Genomic DNA, 22,037 nt, shown 5'->3' with positions numbered 1-22,037 from the left:
AGGAGAATAAATAGAGGTATACCATGCAAATGCGTGAAAAATAGTACAAGTACAAAATGCGAGGGGAGTGGGGATACAAACGTGGCAAAATAAATGACAGAAGCATAAGGGCGCGCCCTGGGGTAAGGGCGCGGCTCTGGCTTACCATTCTCACCATCGCTTTCTGAGTCACTAGACTCAGCCCTTTTTCTCTTGGTTCCTTTCGATTTCTCGCCAATAGGGCGCCCATCTATGAACCTCTTCCATCCCACTTTTGTGCCCACTTCTTTAGGCAGCAATTTGACCTTTATTAGGTTCTCTTCTGTCACCACTGATGGGATGTTTCGTTCTAAGGGCGGGAGCTCGAATACTTTGGCGACGCGGGCAGCCTCCTTCGCGGTAAGAGAGATCTTATCGTGGTAAACTAGAGAAGAAAAAGGAGAAGTGTAAAAGACAAAGTAAATACCTAAGTATAAAAAGTGAAGAGGTCGCGCCCTCCGTAGAGGACGAGGTCGCGCCCTCTGAATGGTGTGATGGGAGGTTGTACCTGGGTTAGGGTTGAATTGTGTGGTGACACGAGTCGTGTTGTAAGTGTAGAGGAAAGTGTCCTTCCACTTCTTGACATGAGTGTTTCTCCCTTCAGAGAGACCCTTCTTATTGTGCTCGTGTTGCACAACTAAGTAGAAATACCCGGGTTGGCTTTGAGCAAGTCTGAAGAAGTGGCTTAGTTCGCGCATGGAGGGCGCGCCCAGACCCACCTTATCAAAGAGAATGTATAATCCCGCAGCCAACATATAGGAGTTGGGCGACAACTGGATGGGCGCGACCTTGAACCAGTCGCATAGATCGACGTAGTATTGAGGCAAGGGCGCAGTCACGCCCAGAGGAACGTGTCTCAATGTTGTGACCATTCTTGGGATTCTGATGTTTTCCCTATCAAATCGGTGTGGGCGCATTCCTGCTTTGGGAACCACGGACTTCCCTTGCATGTGGTAATAATCTTGTAGCCACTCCAGTTCATCCCAGGAGATGAAGGAATCTTGGTCTACACAGGCCAGTTTGCCTGCTCTTCTCTTGATGGCTTCTACAGCCCTAGGAGATAGGGTCTCGTTGTCAGGAAGTGCAGCCCAATCAACATCCTCCTCCCACGCTTCAATCTTGGGGTGCTCGTACGGTTCAGGGGAGCTGTCAGGAGAAGTAATGACAAACTCACTAAAACCTTCCTCGGGCGCGCCCTCGGATTCGGAAGAGCTCTCCTCGTGAGCTGAAGAATTGGAAGGGGAATAAGGAGAGTCCTCGATCACAATACTTTTCCCTTTATCCGGCCTGGAGGGCGCGGCCTCGGCTGTTCTGGAAGGCGCGGCCTCTGTCGTCTTGTCAGCTTGGGAACCTGTAGGGATGTCATCGAACCAAGACTCAAGCTCTGAGAGAGGGTTGTATGCACAAGTCATTGGCAGTTTTGATATTGAGATCTTTTACCACAATTGTCTTTAGTGAAATAAGAAAAATATTGTTCAAATAATGTTTAGGTGTTCATGATACATCATAAATTATATTTGTACCAATTTTATAATTAATAATAAATTATGATGTACCATGAACAATCTAGAGATTATATGTAAATATATAATATATTAATTTATGATTTAAGTTCTATCAAATTAACTATTTCATTTTGAATTTAACAAGATATATCACAATCTCTTAAATCAATTTTTTTTCGAGAAAATCATCTTTAAAATTCTAGTATAAGATTAATTATATTGCACATGTTAACTTTTAATTTGTAAATAAATTTCTGTTAGGATTGATTTTCATAAATTTCAATAAATCTCTCACAATCTTTCATAGAAAGATTGTTTAAACCATTAGAAGATATTGTGTAAACTAATAATTTTCTATACATAAGATAACATATTTTGTTCAGTTTTAATCCAAAAGGACGTTAAAAATTTAAAAGATATATTCATTTAAAATTATTAAAATTGAAAAGCTGAGTTAGAGGCATAGAGGTAAAGAGAAAGTAGTGTGTAGATTGAGAATTTTGTGTCAAAATTAACATTTCCCAAAATGAACTTAAATTGAATGAGAACAAGCAAATCCAAGCATCTCAACCAAATATTTGGAAATCTTAAGCAAACCAGCTTTAAACAAAGAGAATAAACTAAACTCAAAATTAGTTGAAGCCTAAATCAATTGAACCGTAATTAACAAAAAATACAACAGAACCATTATATCCATTGAAGCACAAATCGGTCCAATAATCTCCCATTTAGATCGATTTATAAAAAGAAACTTATATATTAAATTCAAATTAAATCAAAATTTTAAAATCACAGGGAGCAGAAAGATGACCAATATGCACCAATAACTTTTTCTTTTATAGAGAAAGAGAGAGTGAGGAGAGTAGACTAGGAACACAGCACTTCACCAAATTCTTGGTGTAGAGCACAATACTCTTATTTTCATCTCCACAATGATAGACATGACTCGTGGTTTTAATGGTGTGGCGAATACATATATCTTAAACCTTGTTGGATGATGGAGTTCATAAAAGAAGAATATGGTGTTATCTTCAAGACCGAACTTATTATCTGATATTCCTTCAGATTTAAAATGCGGGAAATTATTAGGAATATCGTGTTCCATGATGATAAGTCAAAATAATTGTTATAATTTTGTATAACTAATTATAACTAATCAACGGTTATCATTCTCTCTATTGTATTTGTTAATGAGCCGGCGCATATATGGATGACGTATCTTAACAAAATAGGCGCTTTTCATGTTACAAGTTTATGTAATGTTGTGTGATTGATAGATGTTTAAATGGGATGCATATTGTAGATATTCCAATGTACTTAAATTACTTAAGTGAAGTGAAGATTAATGGCTATATTAAAATTTTCAAGGGGTGAAGAATAATGGTTCGTCAACTGCTATCAAGAGACCCATCTACGGTTAGAGAAGAATAAGCTATCAACTTATAAGTATGAAAACTATCAATGGGTAGCAAAAAAAGTATTAACAACTACTGCAATGACGTATCAACCGCTTAGTTAGAGCTTATTAGTTGACAACTATAGTTAAGTTAATATGAAAAGAGTCACATGGGTTGATAAGAAAATGTAAAGTCTATTTTGGAATCTAAGCACTCAATTTGACTTAGTGTCACATTGAAGAGCTCCAAACTTGCAACTTGTACTACACAAAAATAGAGTATTCAAATATACAATCGATCACAAGAAAAAATACTTACAGAAATGTACAAGCTAAAGAATGAGTATGAGTGTTATCCTGACAAGATATGGAAATTTAGCTTATTTGTTATTAAGCGAGGATTGTATACTTGGATATATACCCATATATTGTCATTCATTTTTAGGTATCTATCCATATGAGAAGGAAAAGACTTGCTCAGAGCTCTTGCGAAACATATTGTTAAAGTAAACTCACTTCTCATTTTGTATGCAGTTGTGTTTGAACACTTGGAGTTTCTCTATATATAAAATCTCTCAGTTAGAGAAACAAAACATCCCCAAATTTTTGAAAGAATTTTTTTTAAAAAATAACTTCAATTATATTCAACCTTGTCTTACAATATATCCCATTATTAAATAACACTAATATGACCACTGCTAATAAAAAACACATATTAGTTTTATAGCGGTAAAATAAAATCATAAAGTTAAATTTACGTGCTCATAATATAATTTTATTCCTCTCACACTTTAAATTCTTAAGCTTTATAATTTGATCTTAACTTCGTGCTGAAAATCAATTCTATTGAAAAATATTGGGATCAGTGAAAATTTGTTATAAAATTATAAAAATAATATAAATACAAAATCTTTCTCAATTTATAATAATATATTTTATTTTTGAATATATAATATCCTAAACAACTAATTCTTTGTTGTATTCATGTTTTTTAATAAAAAACCTTGCACACGGTACTTATATTTCATGATTACATAATAACTTAAACAACTTACTATTAGCTGTCCTCATTTTGTTTTTATATATAAGACAACTGTATACACGACATAGTGATGACTTTTGTGATTCATAAGGTACCAAATATCTTTTCTATTTAATATATTATTAAAGATAATCAATTGAGAGGGTTACACATATGAAACCGTCCTAAAATCTTAGTGATACGCTACTAAAAGTTATTGATATGAAACCGTTCTCCATGAACCTTATATATAGAGGCTTGTATGCACAAGGCATTCACAGTTTTAATATTGAGGTCTTTTACCACAATTTTCTTTAGTGAAAAAGGAAAAATGCTGTTCAAATAATGTTTAGGTGCTCATGACACATCATAAATTATATGTGTTCCAATTTTATAAGTGATAATAGATTATGATGTACCATGAGCAATCTAGAGATTATAAGAACTAGTTTGATAACATGTGGAAAAATCAAGTTTTAGCAATTCCAAGGTGCTTATGGTACATTATCATTTTATGCCAAGTAATTTTAAATTGATAATGTACCATGAGCAATCTTGAGATTGTATACACTTCCAAAGTTCACATATGATCCAAGTGATACATATTTTTAATCATCATTTTGTTGAAGTTTTAATAAACGTATAAATCCCCTTCATATGTAAATATATAATATATTAATTTGTAATTGAAGTTCTATCAAATTAACTGTTTCATTTTGAACTTAACAAAATATATCACAATCTTTTAAATCAATTTTTTCTGACAAAATGATCTTTAAAATTCTAGTATAAGATTAATTATATTGCACCTGTTGACTTTTAATTTGTAAATAAATATCTGTTAAGATTGATTTTCATAAATTTCAGTAAATCTCTCACAATCTTTCATAGAAAGATTGTTTAAACCATGAGAAGATATTGTGTAAAGTAATGATTTTCTATACATAAGATAACATATTTTGTTCAGTTTTAATCCAAAAGGTTAAAAATTTAAAAGATATATTGATTTAAAATTATTAAAATTGAAAAGCTGAGTTAGAGGTATAGAGGTAAAGAGAAAGTATTGTGTAGATTGAGAATTGTGTGTCAAAATTAACATTTCCCCAAATTGAACTTAAATTGAATGAGAACAAGCAAATCCAAGCATCTCAACCAAATATCTGGAAATCTGAAGCAAACTAATCAGCCTTAAACAAAGAGAGAAAATTAAAGTCAAAATTAGTTGAAGCCTAAATCGATTGAACCGTAATTAACAAAAAATACAATAGAACCAATATATCCATTGAAGCACAAATCGGTCCAATAATCTCCCATTTAGATCGATTTATAAAAAAGAAACTTAAATAATATTAAATTCAAACTGAATCAAAATTTTAAAATCACAGGGAGCAGAATGATGACCAGTATGCACCAATAACCTTTTCTTTTATAGAGAAAGAGAGAGTGAGGAGAGTAGACTAGGAACACAGCACTTCACCAAATTCTTGGTGTAGATGACAATACTCTTACCTTCATCTACACAATGATAGACATGACTCGTGGTTTTAATGGTGTGGCGAATACATATATCTTAAACCTTGTTGGATGATGGAGTTCATAGAAGAAGAACAGGTGTTAGATGATTCTTTAGTATGGGAATTGAAGTCCCTAAAACTAAAGCTCACACTTAAAGATATTTTTAATCAAAATGGGATCCAAATGAAGAAGGAAAAAAACAATGTTCAATTGAATCGTTTTAATGCAGGTAAACGGCAATCTTGAGAAGGAGGGATAGCTAAAGAAAATACATGGAGAAGATGGTTAGAAATGCAAAAGAAGAAGACAAATTTGAATTATAATCTCTCATGTTGTAAATATTTGGAAAGCGTTTTGTTATCTTCAAGACCGAACTTATTATCAGATATTCCTTCAGATTTAAATTGCGGGAAATTATTAGAAATATCGTGTTCCATGATGATAAGTCAAAATAATTGGTATAATTTTGTATAACTAATTATAACTAATCAACGGTTATCATTCTCTCTATTGTATTTGTTAATGAGCCAACATATATATGGATGACGTATCGTAACAAAATAGGCGCTTTTCATGTTACAAGTTAATGTACTGTTGTGTGATCGATAGATGTTTAAATGAGATGCATATTGTAGATATTCCAATTCACTTAAATTACTTAAGTGAAGTTAAATTACTTAAGTGAAGTGAAGATTAATGGCTATATTAAAATTTTCAAGGGGTGAAGAATAATGGTTCGTCACCTGCTATCAAGAGACCCATCTAGGGTTAGAGAAGAATAAGCTATCAACTTATAAGTATGAAAACTATCAATGGGTAGCAAAAAAAGTATTAACAATTACTGCAATGACGTATCAACCGCTTAGTTAGAGCTTATTAGTTGACAGCTATAGTTTAGTTAATATGAAAAGAGTCACATGGGTTGATAAGAAAATGTAAAGTCTATTTCAGGATCTAAGCACTCAATTTGACTTAGTGTCACATTGAAGAACTCCAAACTTGCCACTTGTACTACACAAAAATAGAGTATTCAAAAATACAATCGGTCACATGAAAAAATACTTACACAAATGTACAAGTAAAGAATGAGCATGAGAGTTATCCCGACAAGAGATGGAAATTTAGCTTATTTGTTATCCAACAAAGATTGTATACTTGGATATATACCCATATATTGTCATTCATTTTTATGAATCTATCCATCTGAGAAGGAAAAGACTTGCTCAGAGTTCTTAGGAAACATATTGTTAAAGTAAACTCACTTCCCATTTTGTATGCAGTTGTGTTTCAACACTTGGAGTTTCTCAATATATAAAATCTCACAGTTGGACAAACAAAACATCCCCAAATTTTTGAAAGAAATTGTTTTAAAAAATAATTTCAATTATATTCAACCTTCTCTTTCAATATATCTCATTATTAAATAACACTAATATGACCACTGCTAATAAAAAACACATATTAGTTTTATAGCCGTAAAATTAAAAATAAAAACATATAGTTAAATTTACGTGCTCATAATATAATTTTATTCCTCTCACACTTTAAATTATTAAGCTTTATAATTTGATCTTAACATCGTGCTAAAAAACAATTCTATTGAAAAATATTGGAAAGAGTGAAAATTTGTTATAAAATTATAAAAATAATATAAATACAAGATCTTTCTCAATTTATAATAATATATATTATTTTAGAATATATAACTTCCTAAACAACTAATTCTTTGTTGTATTCATGTTTTTTAATAAAAGACCGTGCACAGTACTTATATTTCATAGGGGTGTCTGTTACTAAGGAAAAACTATCAGAGATTACAGGTATGAAAGGGTTCACAATAAATAAATATTGTATATATTTATCAATTTATATAATATATGTTATTTATGATTACATAATAACATAAACAACTAACTATTAGCTGTCTTCTTTTTGTTTTTATATATAAGACAACTGTATACACGACATAGTGATGACTTTTGTGATTCATAAGTTACCAAATATCTCTTCTATTTAATACATTATTAAAGATAATCAATTGAGAGGGTTACACATATGAAACCGTCGTAAAATCTTAGTGATACGTTACTAAAAGTTATTGATATGAAACCGTTCTCTATGAACCTTATATATAGAGGGTTGTATGCATAAGGCATTCACAGTTTTAATATTGAGGTCTTTTACCTCAATTTTCTTTAGTGAAAAAGGAAAAATGCTGTTCAAATAATGTTTAGGTGCTCATGACACATCATAAATTATATGTGTTCCAATTTTATAAGTGATAATAGATTATGATGTACCATGAGCAATCTAGAGATTATAAGAACTAGTTTGATAACATGTGGAAAAATCAAGTTTTAGCAATTCGAAGGTGCTTATGGTACATTATCATTTTATGCCAAGTAATTATAAATTGATAATGTACCATGAGCAATCTTGAGATTGTATACACTTCCAAAGTTCATATATGATCCAAGTGATACATATTTTAAATCATCATTTTGTTGAAGTTTTAATAAACGTATAAATCCCCTTCATATGTAAATATATAATATATTAATTTGTAATTGAAGTTCTATCAAATTAACTGCTTCATTTTGAACTTAACAAAATATATCACAATCTCTTAAATCAATTTTTTCTGACAAAATGATCTTTAAAATTCTAGTATAAGATTAATTATATTGCACCTGTTAACTTTTAATTTGTAAATAAATATCTGTTAAGATTGATTTTCATAAATTTCAGTAAATCTCTCACAATCTTTCATAGAAAGATTGTTTAAACCATTAGAAGATATTGTGTAAAGTAATGATTTTCTATACATAAGATAACATATTTTGTTCAGTTTTAATCCAAAAGGTTAAAAATTTAAAAGATATATTGATTTAAAATTATTAAAATTGAAAAGCTGAGTTAGAGGTATAGAGGTAAAGAGAAAGTATTGTGTAGATTGAGAATTGTGTGTCAAAATTAACATTTCCCCAAATTGAACTTAAATTGAATGAGAACAAGCAAATCCAAGCATCTCAACCAAATATCTGGAAATCTGAAGCAAACTAATCAGCCTTAAACAAAGAGAGAAAATTAAAGTCAAAATTAGTTGAAGCCTAAATCGATTGAACCGTAATTAACAAAAAATACAACAGAACCAATATATCCATTGAAGCACAAATCGGTCCAATAATCTCCCATTTAGATCGATTTATAAAAAAGAAACTTAAATAATATTAAATTCAAATTGAATCAAAATTTTAAAATCACAGGGAGCAGAATGATGACCAGTATGCACCAATAACCTTTTCTTTTATAGAGAAAGAGAGAGTGAGGAGAGTAGACTAGGAACACAGCACTTCACCAAATTCTTGGTGTAGATGACAATACTCTTATCTTCATCTACACAATGATAGACATGACTCGTGGTTTTAATGGTGTGGCGAATACATATATCTTAAACCTTGTTGGATGATGGAGTTCATAGAAGAAGAACATGGTGTTAGATGATTCTTTAGTATGGGAATTGAAGTCCCTAAAACTAAAGCTCACACTTAAAGATATTTTTAATCAAAATGGGATCCAAATGAAGAAGGAAAAAAACAATGTTCAATTGAATCGTTTTAATGCAGGTAAACGGCAATCTTGAGAAGGAGGGAAAGCTAAAGAAAATACATGGAGAAGATGGTTAGAAATGCAAAAGAAGAAGACAAATTTGAATTATAATCTCCCATTTTGTAAATATTTGGAAAGCGTTTTGTTATCTTCAAAACCGAACTTATTATCAGATATTCCTTCAGATTTAAATTGCGGGAAATTATTAGAAATATCGTGTTCCATGATGATAAGTCAAAATAATTGTTATAATTTTGTATAACTAATTATAACTAATATCATTCTCTCTATTGTATTTGTTAATGAGCCAACGTATATATGGATGACGTATCGTAACAAAATTGGTGCTTTTCATGTTACAAGTTAATGTACTGTTGTGTGATCGATAGATGTTTAAATGAGATGCATATTGTAGATATTCCAATTCACTTAAATTACTTAAGTGAAGTTAAATTACTTAAGTGAAGTGAAGATTAATGGCTATATTAAAATTTTCAAGAGGTGAAGAATAATGGTTCGTCAACTGCTATAAGAGACCCATCTAGGGTTAGAGAAGAATAAGCTATCAACTTATAAGTATGAAAACTATCAATGGGTAGCAAAAAAAAGTATTAACAACTACTGCAATGACGTATCAACCGCTTAGTTAGAGCTTATTAGTTGACAGCTATAGTTTAGTTAATATGAAAAGAGTCACATGGGTTGATAAGAAAATGTAAAGTCTATTTCAGGATGTAAGCACTCAATTTGACTTAGTGTCACATTGAAGAACTCCAAACTTGCCACTTGTACTACACAAAAATAGAGTATTCAAAAATACAATCGGTCACATGAAAAAATACTTACACAAATGTACAAGTAAAGAATGAGCATGAGAGTTATCCCGACAAGAGATGGAAATTTAGCTTATTTGTTATCCAACAAAGATTGTATACTTGGATATATACCCATATATTGTCATTCATTTTTATGAATCTATCCATCTGAGAAGGAAAAGACTTGCTCAGAGTTCTTAGGAAACATATTGTTAAAGTAAACTCACTTCCCATTTTGTATGCAGTTGTGTTTCAACACTTGGAGTTTCTCAATATATAAAATCTCTCAGTTGGACAAACAAAACATCCCCAAATTTTTGAAAGAAATTGTTTTAAAAAATAATTTCAATTATATTCAACCTTCTCTTTCAATATATCTCATTATTAAATAACACTAATATGACCACTGCTAATAAAAAACACATATTAGTTTTATAGCCTTAAAATTAAAAATAAAAACATATAGTTAAATTTACGTGCTCATAATATAATTTTATTCCTCTCACACTTTAAATTATTAAGCTTTATAATTTGATCTTAACATCGTGCTAAAAAACAATTCTATTGAAAAATATTGGAAAGAGTGAAAATTTGTTATAAAATTATAAAAATAATATAAATACAAGATCTTTCTCAATTTATAATAATATATATTATTTTAGAATATATAACTTCCTAAACAACTAATTCTTTGATGTATTCATGTTTTTTAATAAAAGACCGTGCACAGTACTTATATTTCATAGGGGTGTCTGTTACTAAGGAAAAACTATCAGAGATTACAGGTATGAAAGGGTTCACAATAAATAAATATTGTATATATTTATCAATTTATATAATATATGTTATTTATGATTACATAATAACTTAAACAACTAACTATTAGCTGTCTTCTTTTTGTTTTTGTATATAAGACAACTGTATACACGACATAGTGATGACTTTTGTGATTCATAAGTTACCAAATATCTCTTCTATTTAATACATTATTAAAGATAATCAATTGAGAGGGTTACACATATGAAACCGTCGTAAAATCTTAGTGATACGTTACTAAAAGTTATTGATATGAAACCGTTCTCTATGAACCTTATATATAGAGGGTTGTATGCATAAGGCATTCACAGTTTTAATATTGAGGTCTTTTACCTCAATTTTCTTTAGTGAAAAAGGAAAAATGCTGTTCAAATAATGTTTAGGTGCTCATGACACATCATAAATTATATGTGTTCCAATTTTATAAGTGATAATAGATTATGATGTACCATGAGCAATCTAGAGATTATAAGAACTAGTTTGATAACATGTGGAAAAATCAAGTTTTAGCAATTCGAAGGTGCTTATGGTACATTATCATTTTATGCCAAGTAATTATAAATTGATAATGTACCATGAGCAATCTTGAGATTGTATACACTTCCAAAGTTCATATATGATCCAAGTGATACATATTTTAAATCATCATTCGGTTGAAGTTTTAATAAACGTATAAATCCCCTTTATACCTTCATATGTAAATATATAATATATTAATTTGTAATTGAAATTCTATCAAATTAACTGCTTCATTTTGAACTTAACAAAATATATCACAATCTTTTAAATCAATTTTTTCTGACAAAATGATCTTTAAAATTCTAGTATAAGATTAATTATATTGCACCTGTTAACTTTTAATTTGTAAATAAATATCTGTTAAGATTGATTTTCATAAATTTCAGTAAATCTCTCACAATCTTTCATAGAAAGATTGTTTAAACCATGAGAAGATATTGTGTAAAGTAATGATTTTCTATACATAAGATAACATATTTTGTTCAGTTTTAATCCAAAAGGTTAAAAATTTAAAAGATATATTGATTTAAAATTATTAAAATTGAAAAGCTGAGTTAGAGGTATAGAGGTAAAGAGAAAGTATTGTGTAGATTGAGAATTGTGTGTCAAAATTAACATTTCCCCAAATTGAACTTAAATTGAATGAGAACAAGCAAATCCAAGCATCTCAACCAAATATCTGGAAATCTGAAGCAAACTAATCAGCCTTAAACAAAGAGAGAAAATTAAAGTCAAAATTAGTTGAAGCCTAAATCGATTGAACCGTAATTAACAAAAAATACAACAGAACCAATATATCCATTGAAGCACAAATCGGTCCAATAATCTCCCATTTAGATCGATTTATAAAAAGAAACTTAAATAATATTAAATTCAAATTGAATCAAAATTTTAAAATCACAGGGAGCAGAATGATGACCAGTATGCACCAATAACCTTTTCTTTTATAGAGAAAGAGAGAGTGAGGAGAGTAGACTAGGAACACAGCACTTCACCAAATTCTTGGTGTAGATGACAATACTCTTATCTTCATCTACACAATGATAGACATGACTCGTGGTTTTAATGGTGTGGCGAATACATATATCTTAAACCTTGTTGGATGATGGAGTTCATAGAAGAAGAACATGGTGTTAGATGATTCTTTAGTATGGGAATTGAAGTCCCTAAAACTAAAGCTCACACTTAAAGATATTTTTAATCAAAATGGGATCCAAATGAAGAAGGAAAAAAAACAATGTTCAATTGAATCGTTTTAATGCAGGTAAACGGCAATCTTGAGAAGGAGGGAAAGCTAAAGAAAATACATGGAGAAGATGGTTAGAAATGCAAAAGAAGAAGACAAATTTGAATTATAATCTCCCATTTTGTAAATATTTGGAAAGCGTTTTGTTATCTTCAAAACCGAACTTATTATCAGATATTCCTTCAGATTTAAATTGCGGGAAATTATTAGAAATATCGTGTTCCATGATGATAAGTCAAAATAATTGTTATAATTTTGTATAACTAATTATAACTAATATCATTCTCTCTATTGTATTTGTTAATGAGCCAACGTATATATGGATGACGTATCGTAACAAAATTGGTGCTTTTCATGTTACAAGTTAATGTACTGTTGTGTGATCGATAGATGTTTAAATGAGATGCATATTGTAGATATTCCAATTCACTTAAATTACTTAAGTGAAGTTAAATTACTTAAGTGAAGTGAAGATTAATGGCTATATTAAAATTTTCAAGGGGTGAAGAATAATGGTTCGTCAACTGCTATCAAGAGACCCATCTAGGGTTAGAGAAGAATAAGCTATCAACTTATAAGTATGAAAACTATCAATGGGTAGCAAAAAAAGTATTAACAACTACTGCAATGACGTATCAACCGCTTAGTTAGAGCTTATTAGTTGACAGCTATAGTTTAGTTAATATGAAAAGAGTCACGGGGTTGATAAGAAAATGTAAAGTCTATTTCAGGATCTAAGCACTCAATTTGACTTAGTGTCACATTGAAGAACTCCAAACTTGCCACTTGTACTACACAAAAATAGAGTATTCAAAAATACAATCGGTCACAAGAAAAAATACTTACGTACAAGTAAAGAATGAGCATGAGAGTTATCCCGACAAGAGATGGAAATTTAGCTTATTTGTTATCCAACAAAGATTGTATACTTGGATATATACCCATATATTGTCATTCATTTTTATGAATCTATCCATCTGAGAAGGAAAAGACTTGCTCAGAGTTCTTAGGAAACATATTGTTAAAGTAAACTCACTTCCCATTTTGTATGCAGTTGTGTTTCAACACTTGGAGTTTCTCAATATATAAAATCTCTTAGTTGGACAAACAAAACATCCCCAAATTTTTGAAAGAAATTGTTTTAAAAAATAATTTCAATTATATTCAACCTTCTCTTACAATATATCTCATTATTAAATAACACTAATATGACCACTGCTAATAAAAAACACATATTAGTTTTATAGCCGTAAAATTAAAAATAAAAATATATACTTAAATTTACGTGCTCATAATATAATTTTATTCCTCTCACACTTTAAATTATTAAGCTTTATAATTTGATCTTAACATCGTGCTAAAAAACAATTCTATTGAAAAATATTGGAAAGAGTGAAAATTTGTTATAAAATTATAAAAATAATATAAATACAATATCTTTCTCAATTTATAATAATATATATTATTTTAGAATATATAACTTCCTAAACAACTAATTCTTTGTTGTATTCATGTTTTTTAATAAAAGACCGTGCACAGTACTTATATTTCATAGGGGTGTCTTTTACTAAGGAAAAACTATCAGAGATTACAGGTATGAAAGGGTTCACAATAAATAAATATTGTATATATTTATCAATTTATATAATATATGTTATTTATGATTACATAATAACTTAAACAACTAACTATTAGCTGTCTTCTTTTTGTTTTTATATATAAGACAACTGTATACACGACATAGTGATGACTTTTGTGATTCTTAAGTTACCAAATATCTCTTCTATTTAATACATTATTAAAGATAATCAATTGAGAGGGTTACACATATGAAACCGTCGTAAAATCTTAGTGATACGTTACTAAAAGTTATTGATATGAAACCGTTCTCTATGAACCTTATATATAGAGGGTTGTATGCATAAGGCATTCACAGTTTTAATATTGAGGTCTTTTACCTCAATTTTCTTTAGTGAAAAAGGAAAAATGCTGTTCAAATAATGTTTAGGTGCTCATGACACATCATAAATTATATGTGTTCCAATTTTATAAGTGATAATAGATTATGATGTACCATGAGCAATCTAGAGATTATAAGAACTAGTTTGATAACATGTGGAAAAATCAAGTTTTAGCAATTCGAAGGTGCTTATGGTACATTATCATTTTATGCCAAGTAATTTTAAATTGATAATGTACCATGAGCAATCTTGAGATTGTATACACTTCCAAAGTTCACATATGATCCAAGTGATACATATTTTAAATCATCATTTTGTTGAAGTTTTAATAAACGTATAAATCCCCTTCATCTATAAATATATAATATATTAATTTGTAATTGAAGTTCTATGAAATTAACTGCTTCATTTTGAACTTAACAAAATATATCACAATCTTTTAAATCAATTTTTTCTGACAAAATGATCTTTAATATTCTAGTATAAGATTAATTATATTGCACCTGTTAACTTTTAATTTGTAAATAAATATCTGTTAAGATTGATTTTCATACATTTCAGTAAATCTCTCACAATCTTTCATAGAAAGATTGTTTAAACCATAAGAAGATATTGTGTAAAGTAATGATTTTCTATACATAAGATAACATATTTTGTTCAGTTTTAATCCAAAAGGTTAAAAATTTAAAAGATATATTGATCTAAAATTATTAAAATTGAAAAGCTGAGTTAGAGGTATAGAGGTAAAGAGAAAGTATTGTGTAGATTGAGAATTGTGTGTCAAAATTAACATTTCCCCAAATTGAACTTAAATTGAAAGAGAACAAGCAAATCCAAGCATCTCAACCAAATATCTGGAAATCTGAAGCAAACTAATCAGCCTTAAACAAAGAGAGAAAATTAAAGTCAAAATTAGTTGAAGCCTAAATCGATTGAACCGTAATTAAGAAAAAATACAACAGAACCAATATATCCATTGAAGCACAAATCGGTCCAATAATCTCCCATTTAGATCGATTTATAAAATAGAAACTTAAATAATATTAAATTCAAATTGAATCAAAATTTTAAAATCACAGGGAGCAGAATGATGACCAGTATGCACCAATAACCTTTTCTTTTATAGAGAAAGAGAGAGTGAGGAGAGTAGACTAGGAACACAGCACTTCACCAAATTCTTGGTGTAGATGACAATACTCTTATCTTCATCTACACAATGATAGACATGACTCGTGGTTTTAATGGTGTGGCGAATACATATATCTTAAACCTTGTTGGATGATGGAGTTCATAGAAGAAGAACAGGGTGTTAGATGATTCTTTAGTATGGGAATTGAAGTCCCTAAAACTAAAGCTCACACTTAAAGATATTTTTAATCAAAATGGGATCCAAATGAAGAAGGAAAAAAAATGTTCAATTGAATCGTTTTAATGCAGGTAAACGGCAATCTTGAGAAGGAGGGAAAGCTAAAGAAAGTACATGGAGAAGATGGTTAGAAATGCAAAAGAAGAAGACAAATTTGAATTATAATCTCTCATGTTGTAAATATTTGGAAAGCGTTTTGTTATCTTCAAGACCGAACTTATTATCAGATATTCCTTCAGATTTAAATTGCGGGAAATTATTAGAAATATCGTGTTCCATGATGATAAGTCAAAATAATTGTTATAATTTTGTATAACTAATTATAACTAATATCATTCTCTCTATTGTATTTGTTAATGAGCCAACGTATATATGGATGACGTATCGTAACAAAATAGGTGCTTTTCATGTTACAAGTTAATGTACTGTTGTGTGATCGATAGATGTTTAAATGAGATGCATATTGTAGATATTCCAATTCACTTAAATTACTTAAGTGAAGTTAAATTACTTAAGTGAAGTGAAGATTAATGGCTATATTAAAATTTTCAAGGGGTGAAGAATAATGGTTCGTCAACTGCTATCAAGAGACCCATCTAGGGTTAGAGAAGAATAAGCTATCAACTTATAAGTATGAAAACTATCAATGGGTAACAAAAAAAGTATTAACAACTACTGCAATGATGTATCAACCGCTTAGTTAGAGCTTATTAGTTGACAGCTATAGTTTAGTTAATATGAAAAGAGTCACATGGGTTGATAAGAAAATGTAAAGTCTATTTCAGGATCTAAGCACTCAATTTGACTTAGTGTCACATTGAAGAACTCCAAACTTGCCACTTGTACTACACAAAAATAGAGTATTCAAAAATACAATCGGTCACAAGAAAAAATACTTACACAAATGTACAAGTAAAGAATGAGCATGAGAGTTATCCCGACAAGAGATGGAAATTTAGCTTATTTGTTATCCAACAAAGATTGTATACTTGGATATATACCCATATATTGTCATTCATTTTTATGAATCTATCCATCTGAGAAGGAAAAGACTTGCTCAGAGTTCTTAGGAAACATATTGTTAAAGTAAACTCACTTCCCATTTTGTATGCAGTTGTGTTTCAACACTTGGAGTTTCTCAATATATAAAATCTCTTAGTTGGACAAACAAAACATCCCCAAATTTTTGAAAGAAATTGTTTTAAAAAATAATTTCAATTATATTTAACCTTCTCTTACAATATATCTCATTATTAAATAACACTAATATGACCACTGCTAATAAAAAACACATATTAGTTTTATAGCCGTAAAATTAAAAATAAAAATATATACTTAAATTTACGTGCTCATAATATAATTTTATTCCTCTCACACTTTAAATTATTAAGCTTTATAAGTTGATTTTAACATCGTGCTAAAAAACAATTCTATTGAAAAATATTGGAAAGAGTGAAAATTTGTTATAAAATTATAAAAATAATATAAATACAAGATCTTTCTCAATTTATAATAATATATATTATTTTAGAATATATAACTTCCTAAACAACTAATTCTTTGTTGTATTCATGTTTTTTAATAAAAGACCGTGCACAGTACTTATATTTCATAGGGGTGTCTTTTACTAAGGAAAAACTATAAGAGATTACTGGTATGAAAGGGTTCACAATAAATAAATATTGTATATATTTATCAATTTATATAATATATGTTATTTATGATTACATAATAACTTAAACAACTAACTATTAGCTGTCTTCTTTTTGTTTTTATATATAAGACAACTGTATACACGACATAGTGATGACTTTTGTGATTCATAAGTTACCAAATATCTCTTCTATTTAATACATTATTAAAGATAAACAATTGAGAGGGTTACACATATGAAACCGTCGTAAAATCTTAGTGATACGTTTCTAAAAGTTATTGATATGAAACCGTTCTCTATGAACCTTATATATAGAGGGTTGTATGCATAAGGCATTCACAGTTTTAATATTGAGGTCTTTTACCTCAATTTTCTTTAGTGAAAAAGGAAAAATGCTGTTCAAATAATGTTTAGGTGCTCATGACACATCATAAATTATATGTGTTCCAATTTTATAAGTGATAATAGATTATGATGTACCATGAGCAATCTAGAGATTATAAAAACTAGTTTGATAACATGTGGAAAAATCAAGTTTTAGCAATTCGAAGGTGCTTATGGTACATTATCATTTTATGCCAAGTAATTTTAAATTGATAATGTACCATGAGCAATCTTGAGATTGTATACACTTCCAAAGTTCACATATGATCCAAGTGATACATATTTTAAATCATCATTTTGTTGAAGTTTTAATAACGTATAAATTCCCTCTCATATGTAAATATATAATATATTAATTTGTAATTGAAGTTCTATCAAATTAACTGCTTCATTTTGAACTTAACAAAATATATCACAATCATTTAAATCAATTTTTTCTAGACAAAATGATCTTTAAAATTCTAGTATAAGATTAATTATATTGCACCTGTTAACTTTTAATTTGTAAATAAATATCTGTTAAGATTGATTTTCATAAATTTCAGTAAATCTCTCACAATCTTTCATAGAAAGATTGTTTAAACCATAAGAAGATATTGTGTAAAGTAATGATTTTCTATACATAAGATAACATATTTTGTTCATTTTTAATCCAAAAGGTTAAAAATTTAAAAGATATATTGATTTAAAATTATTAAAATTGAAAAGCTGAATTAGAGGTATAGAGGTAAAGAGAAAGTATTGTGTAGATTGAGAATTGGTGTCAAAATTAACATTTCCCCAAATTGAACTTAAATTGAATGAGAACAAGCAAATCCAAGCATCTCAACCAAATATCTGGAAATCTGAAGCAAACTAATCAGCCTTAAACAAAGAGAGAAAATTAAAGTCAAAATTAGTTGAAGCCTAAATCGATTGAACCGTAATTAACAAAAATACAACAGAACCAATATATCCATTGAAGCACAAATCGGTCAATAATCTCCCATTTAGATCGATTTATAAAAAAGAAACTTAAATAATATTAAATTCAAATTGAATGAAAATTTTAAAATCACAGGGAGCAGAATGATGACCAGTATGCACCAATAACCTTTTCTTTTATAGAGAAAGAGAGAGTGAGGAGAGTAGACTAGGAACACAGCACTTCACCAAATTCTTGGTGTAGATGACAATACTCTTATCTTCATCTACACAATGATAGACATGACTGATGGAGTTCATAGAAGAAGAACAGGGTGTTAGATGATTCTTTAGTATGGGAATTGAAGTCCCTAAAACTAAAGCTCACACTTAAAGATATTTTTAATCAAAATGGGATCCCAAATGAAGAGGAAAAAAACAATGTTCAATAGAATCGTTTTAATGCAGGAAACGGCATCTTGAGAAGGAGGGAAAGCTAAAGAAAATACATGGAGAAGATGGTTAGAAATGCAAAAGAAGAAGACAAATTTGAATTATAATCTCTCATGTTGTAAATATTTGGAAAGCGTTTTGTATCTTCAAGACGCGAAACTTATTATCAGATATTCCTTCAGATTTAAATTGCGGGAAATTATTAGAAATATCGTGTTCATGATGATAAGTCAAAATAATTGTTATAATTTTGTATAACTAATTATAACTAATATCATTCTCTCTATGTATTTGTTAATGAGCCAACGTATATATGGATGACGTATCGTAACAAAATAGGTGCTTTTCATGTTACAAGTTAATGTACTGTTGTGTGATCGATAGATGTTTAAATGAGATGCATATTGTAGATATTCCAATTCACTTAAATACTTAAGTGAAGTTAAATTACTTAAGTGAAGTGAAGATTAATGGCTATATTAAAATTTTCAAGGGGTGAAGAATAATGGTTCGTCTGCTATCAAGAGACCCATTAGGGTTAGAGAGAATAAGCTATCACTTATAAGTATGAAAACTATCAATGGGTAGCAAAAAAAGTATTAACAACTACTGCAATGATGTATCAAACCGCTTTAGTTAGAGCTTATTAGTTGACAGCTATAGTTTAGTTAATATGAAAAGAGTCACATGGGTTGATAAGAAAATGTAAAGTCTATTTCAGGATTAAGCACTCAATTTGACTTAGTGTCACATTGAAGAACTCCAAACTTGCCACTTGTACTACACAAAAAATAGAGTATTCAAAAATACAATCGGTCACAGAAAAAATACTTACACAAATGTACAAGTAAAGAATGAGCATGAGAGTTATCCCGACAAGAGATGGAATTTAGCTTATTTGTTATCCAACAAAGATTGTATACTTGGATATATACCCATATATTGTCATTCATTTTTATGAATCTATCCATCTGAGAAGGAAAAGACTTGCTCAGAGTTCTTAGGAACATATTGTTAAAGTAAACTCACTTCCATTTGTATGCAGTTGTGTTTCAAACACTTGGAGTTTCTCAATATATAAAATAGTCTTAGTTGGACAAACAAAACATCCCCAAATTTTTGAAAGAAATTGTTTTAAAAAATAATTTCAATTATATTCAACCTTCTCTTACAATATATCTCATTATTAAATAACACTAATATGACCACTGCTAATAAAAAACACATATTAGTTTTATAGCCGTAAAATTAAAAATAAAAATATAGTTAAATTTACGTGCTCATAATATAATTTATTCCTCTCACACTTTAAATTATTAAGCTTTATAATTTGATCTTAACATCGTGCTAAAAAACAATTCTATTGAAAAATATTGGAAAGAGTGAAAATTTGTTATAAAATTATAAAAATAATATAAATACAAGATCTTTCTCAATTTATAATAATATATATTATTTTAGAATATATAACTTCCTAAACAACTAATTCTTTGTTGTATTCATGTTTTTTAATAAAAGACCGTGCACAGTACTTATATTTCATAGGGGTGTCTGTACTAAGGAAAAACTATCAGAGATTACAGGTATGAAAGGGTTCACAATAAATAAATATTGTATATATTTATCAATTTATAATATATGTTATTTATGATTACATAATAACTAAACAACTAACTATTAGCTGTCTTCTTTTTGTTTTTATATATAAGACAACTGTATACACGACATAGTGATGACTTTTGTGATTCATTAAGTTACCAAATATCTCTTCTATTTAATACATTATTAAAGATAATCAATTGAGAGGGTTACACATATGAAACCGTCGTAAAATCTTAGTGATACGTTACTAAAAGTTATTGATATGAAACCGTTCTCTATGAACCTTATATATAGAGGGTTGTATGCATAAGGCATTCACAGTTTTAATATTGAGGTCTTTTACCTCAATTTTCTTTAGTGAAAAAGGAAAAATGCTGTTCAAATAATGTTTAGGTGCTCATGACACATCATAAATTATATGTGTTCCAATTTTATAAGTGATAATAGATTATGATGTACCATGAGCAATCTAGAGATTATAAGAACTAGTTTGATAACATGTGGAAAAATCAAGTTTTAGCAATTCGAAGGTGCTTATGGTACATTATCATTTTATGCCAAGTAATTTTAAATTGATAATGTACCATGAGCAATCTTGAGATTGTATACACTTCCAAGTTCACATATGATCCAAGTGATACATATTTTAAATCATCATTTTGTTGAAGTTTTAATAAACGTATAAATCCCCTCATATGTAAATATAAATATATTAATTTGTAATTGAAGTTCTATCAAATTAACTGCTTCATTTTGAACTTAACAAAATATATCACAATCTTTTAAATCAATTTTTTCTGACAAAAATGATCTTTAAAATTCTAGTATAAGATTAATTATATTGCACCTGTTAATTTTAATTTGTAAATAAATATCTGTTAAGATTGATTTTCATAAATTTCAGTAAATCTCTCACAATCTTTCATAGAAAGATTGTTTAAACCATAAGAAGATATTGTGTAAAGTAATGATTTTCTATACATAAGATAACAATATTTTGTGTTCATTTTGATCAAAGGGTAAAAACTGTAAAAGATAATTGATGTAAAATTATAAAATTGAAAAGCTAATTAGAGGTATAGAGGTAAAGAGAAAGTATTGTTAGATGCAGAATTGTGTTCAAAATTACATTTCCCCAAATTGAACGTAAATGGAATGAGAACAGCAAATCCAAGCATCTCACCAAATATCTGGAAATCGGAAGCAAACTAATCAGCCTTAAACAAGAGAGAAAAATTAAAGTCAAAATTAGTT

Source organism: Daucus carota, chromosome 8 (genome assembly GCF_001625215.2).
Source record: "Daucus carota subsp. sativus chromosome 8, DH1 v3.0, whole genome shotgun sequence".
Lineage (NCBI taxonomy): Eukaryota > Viridiplantae > Streptophyta > Magnoliopsida > Apiales > Apiaceae > Daucus > Daucus carota.
Note: the sequence above shows the minus strand (reverse complement) of the source record.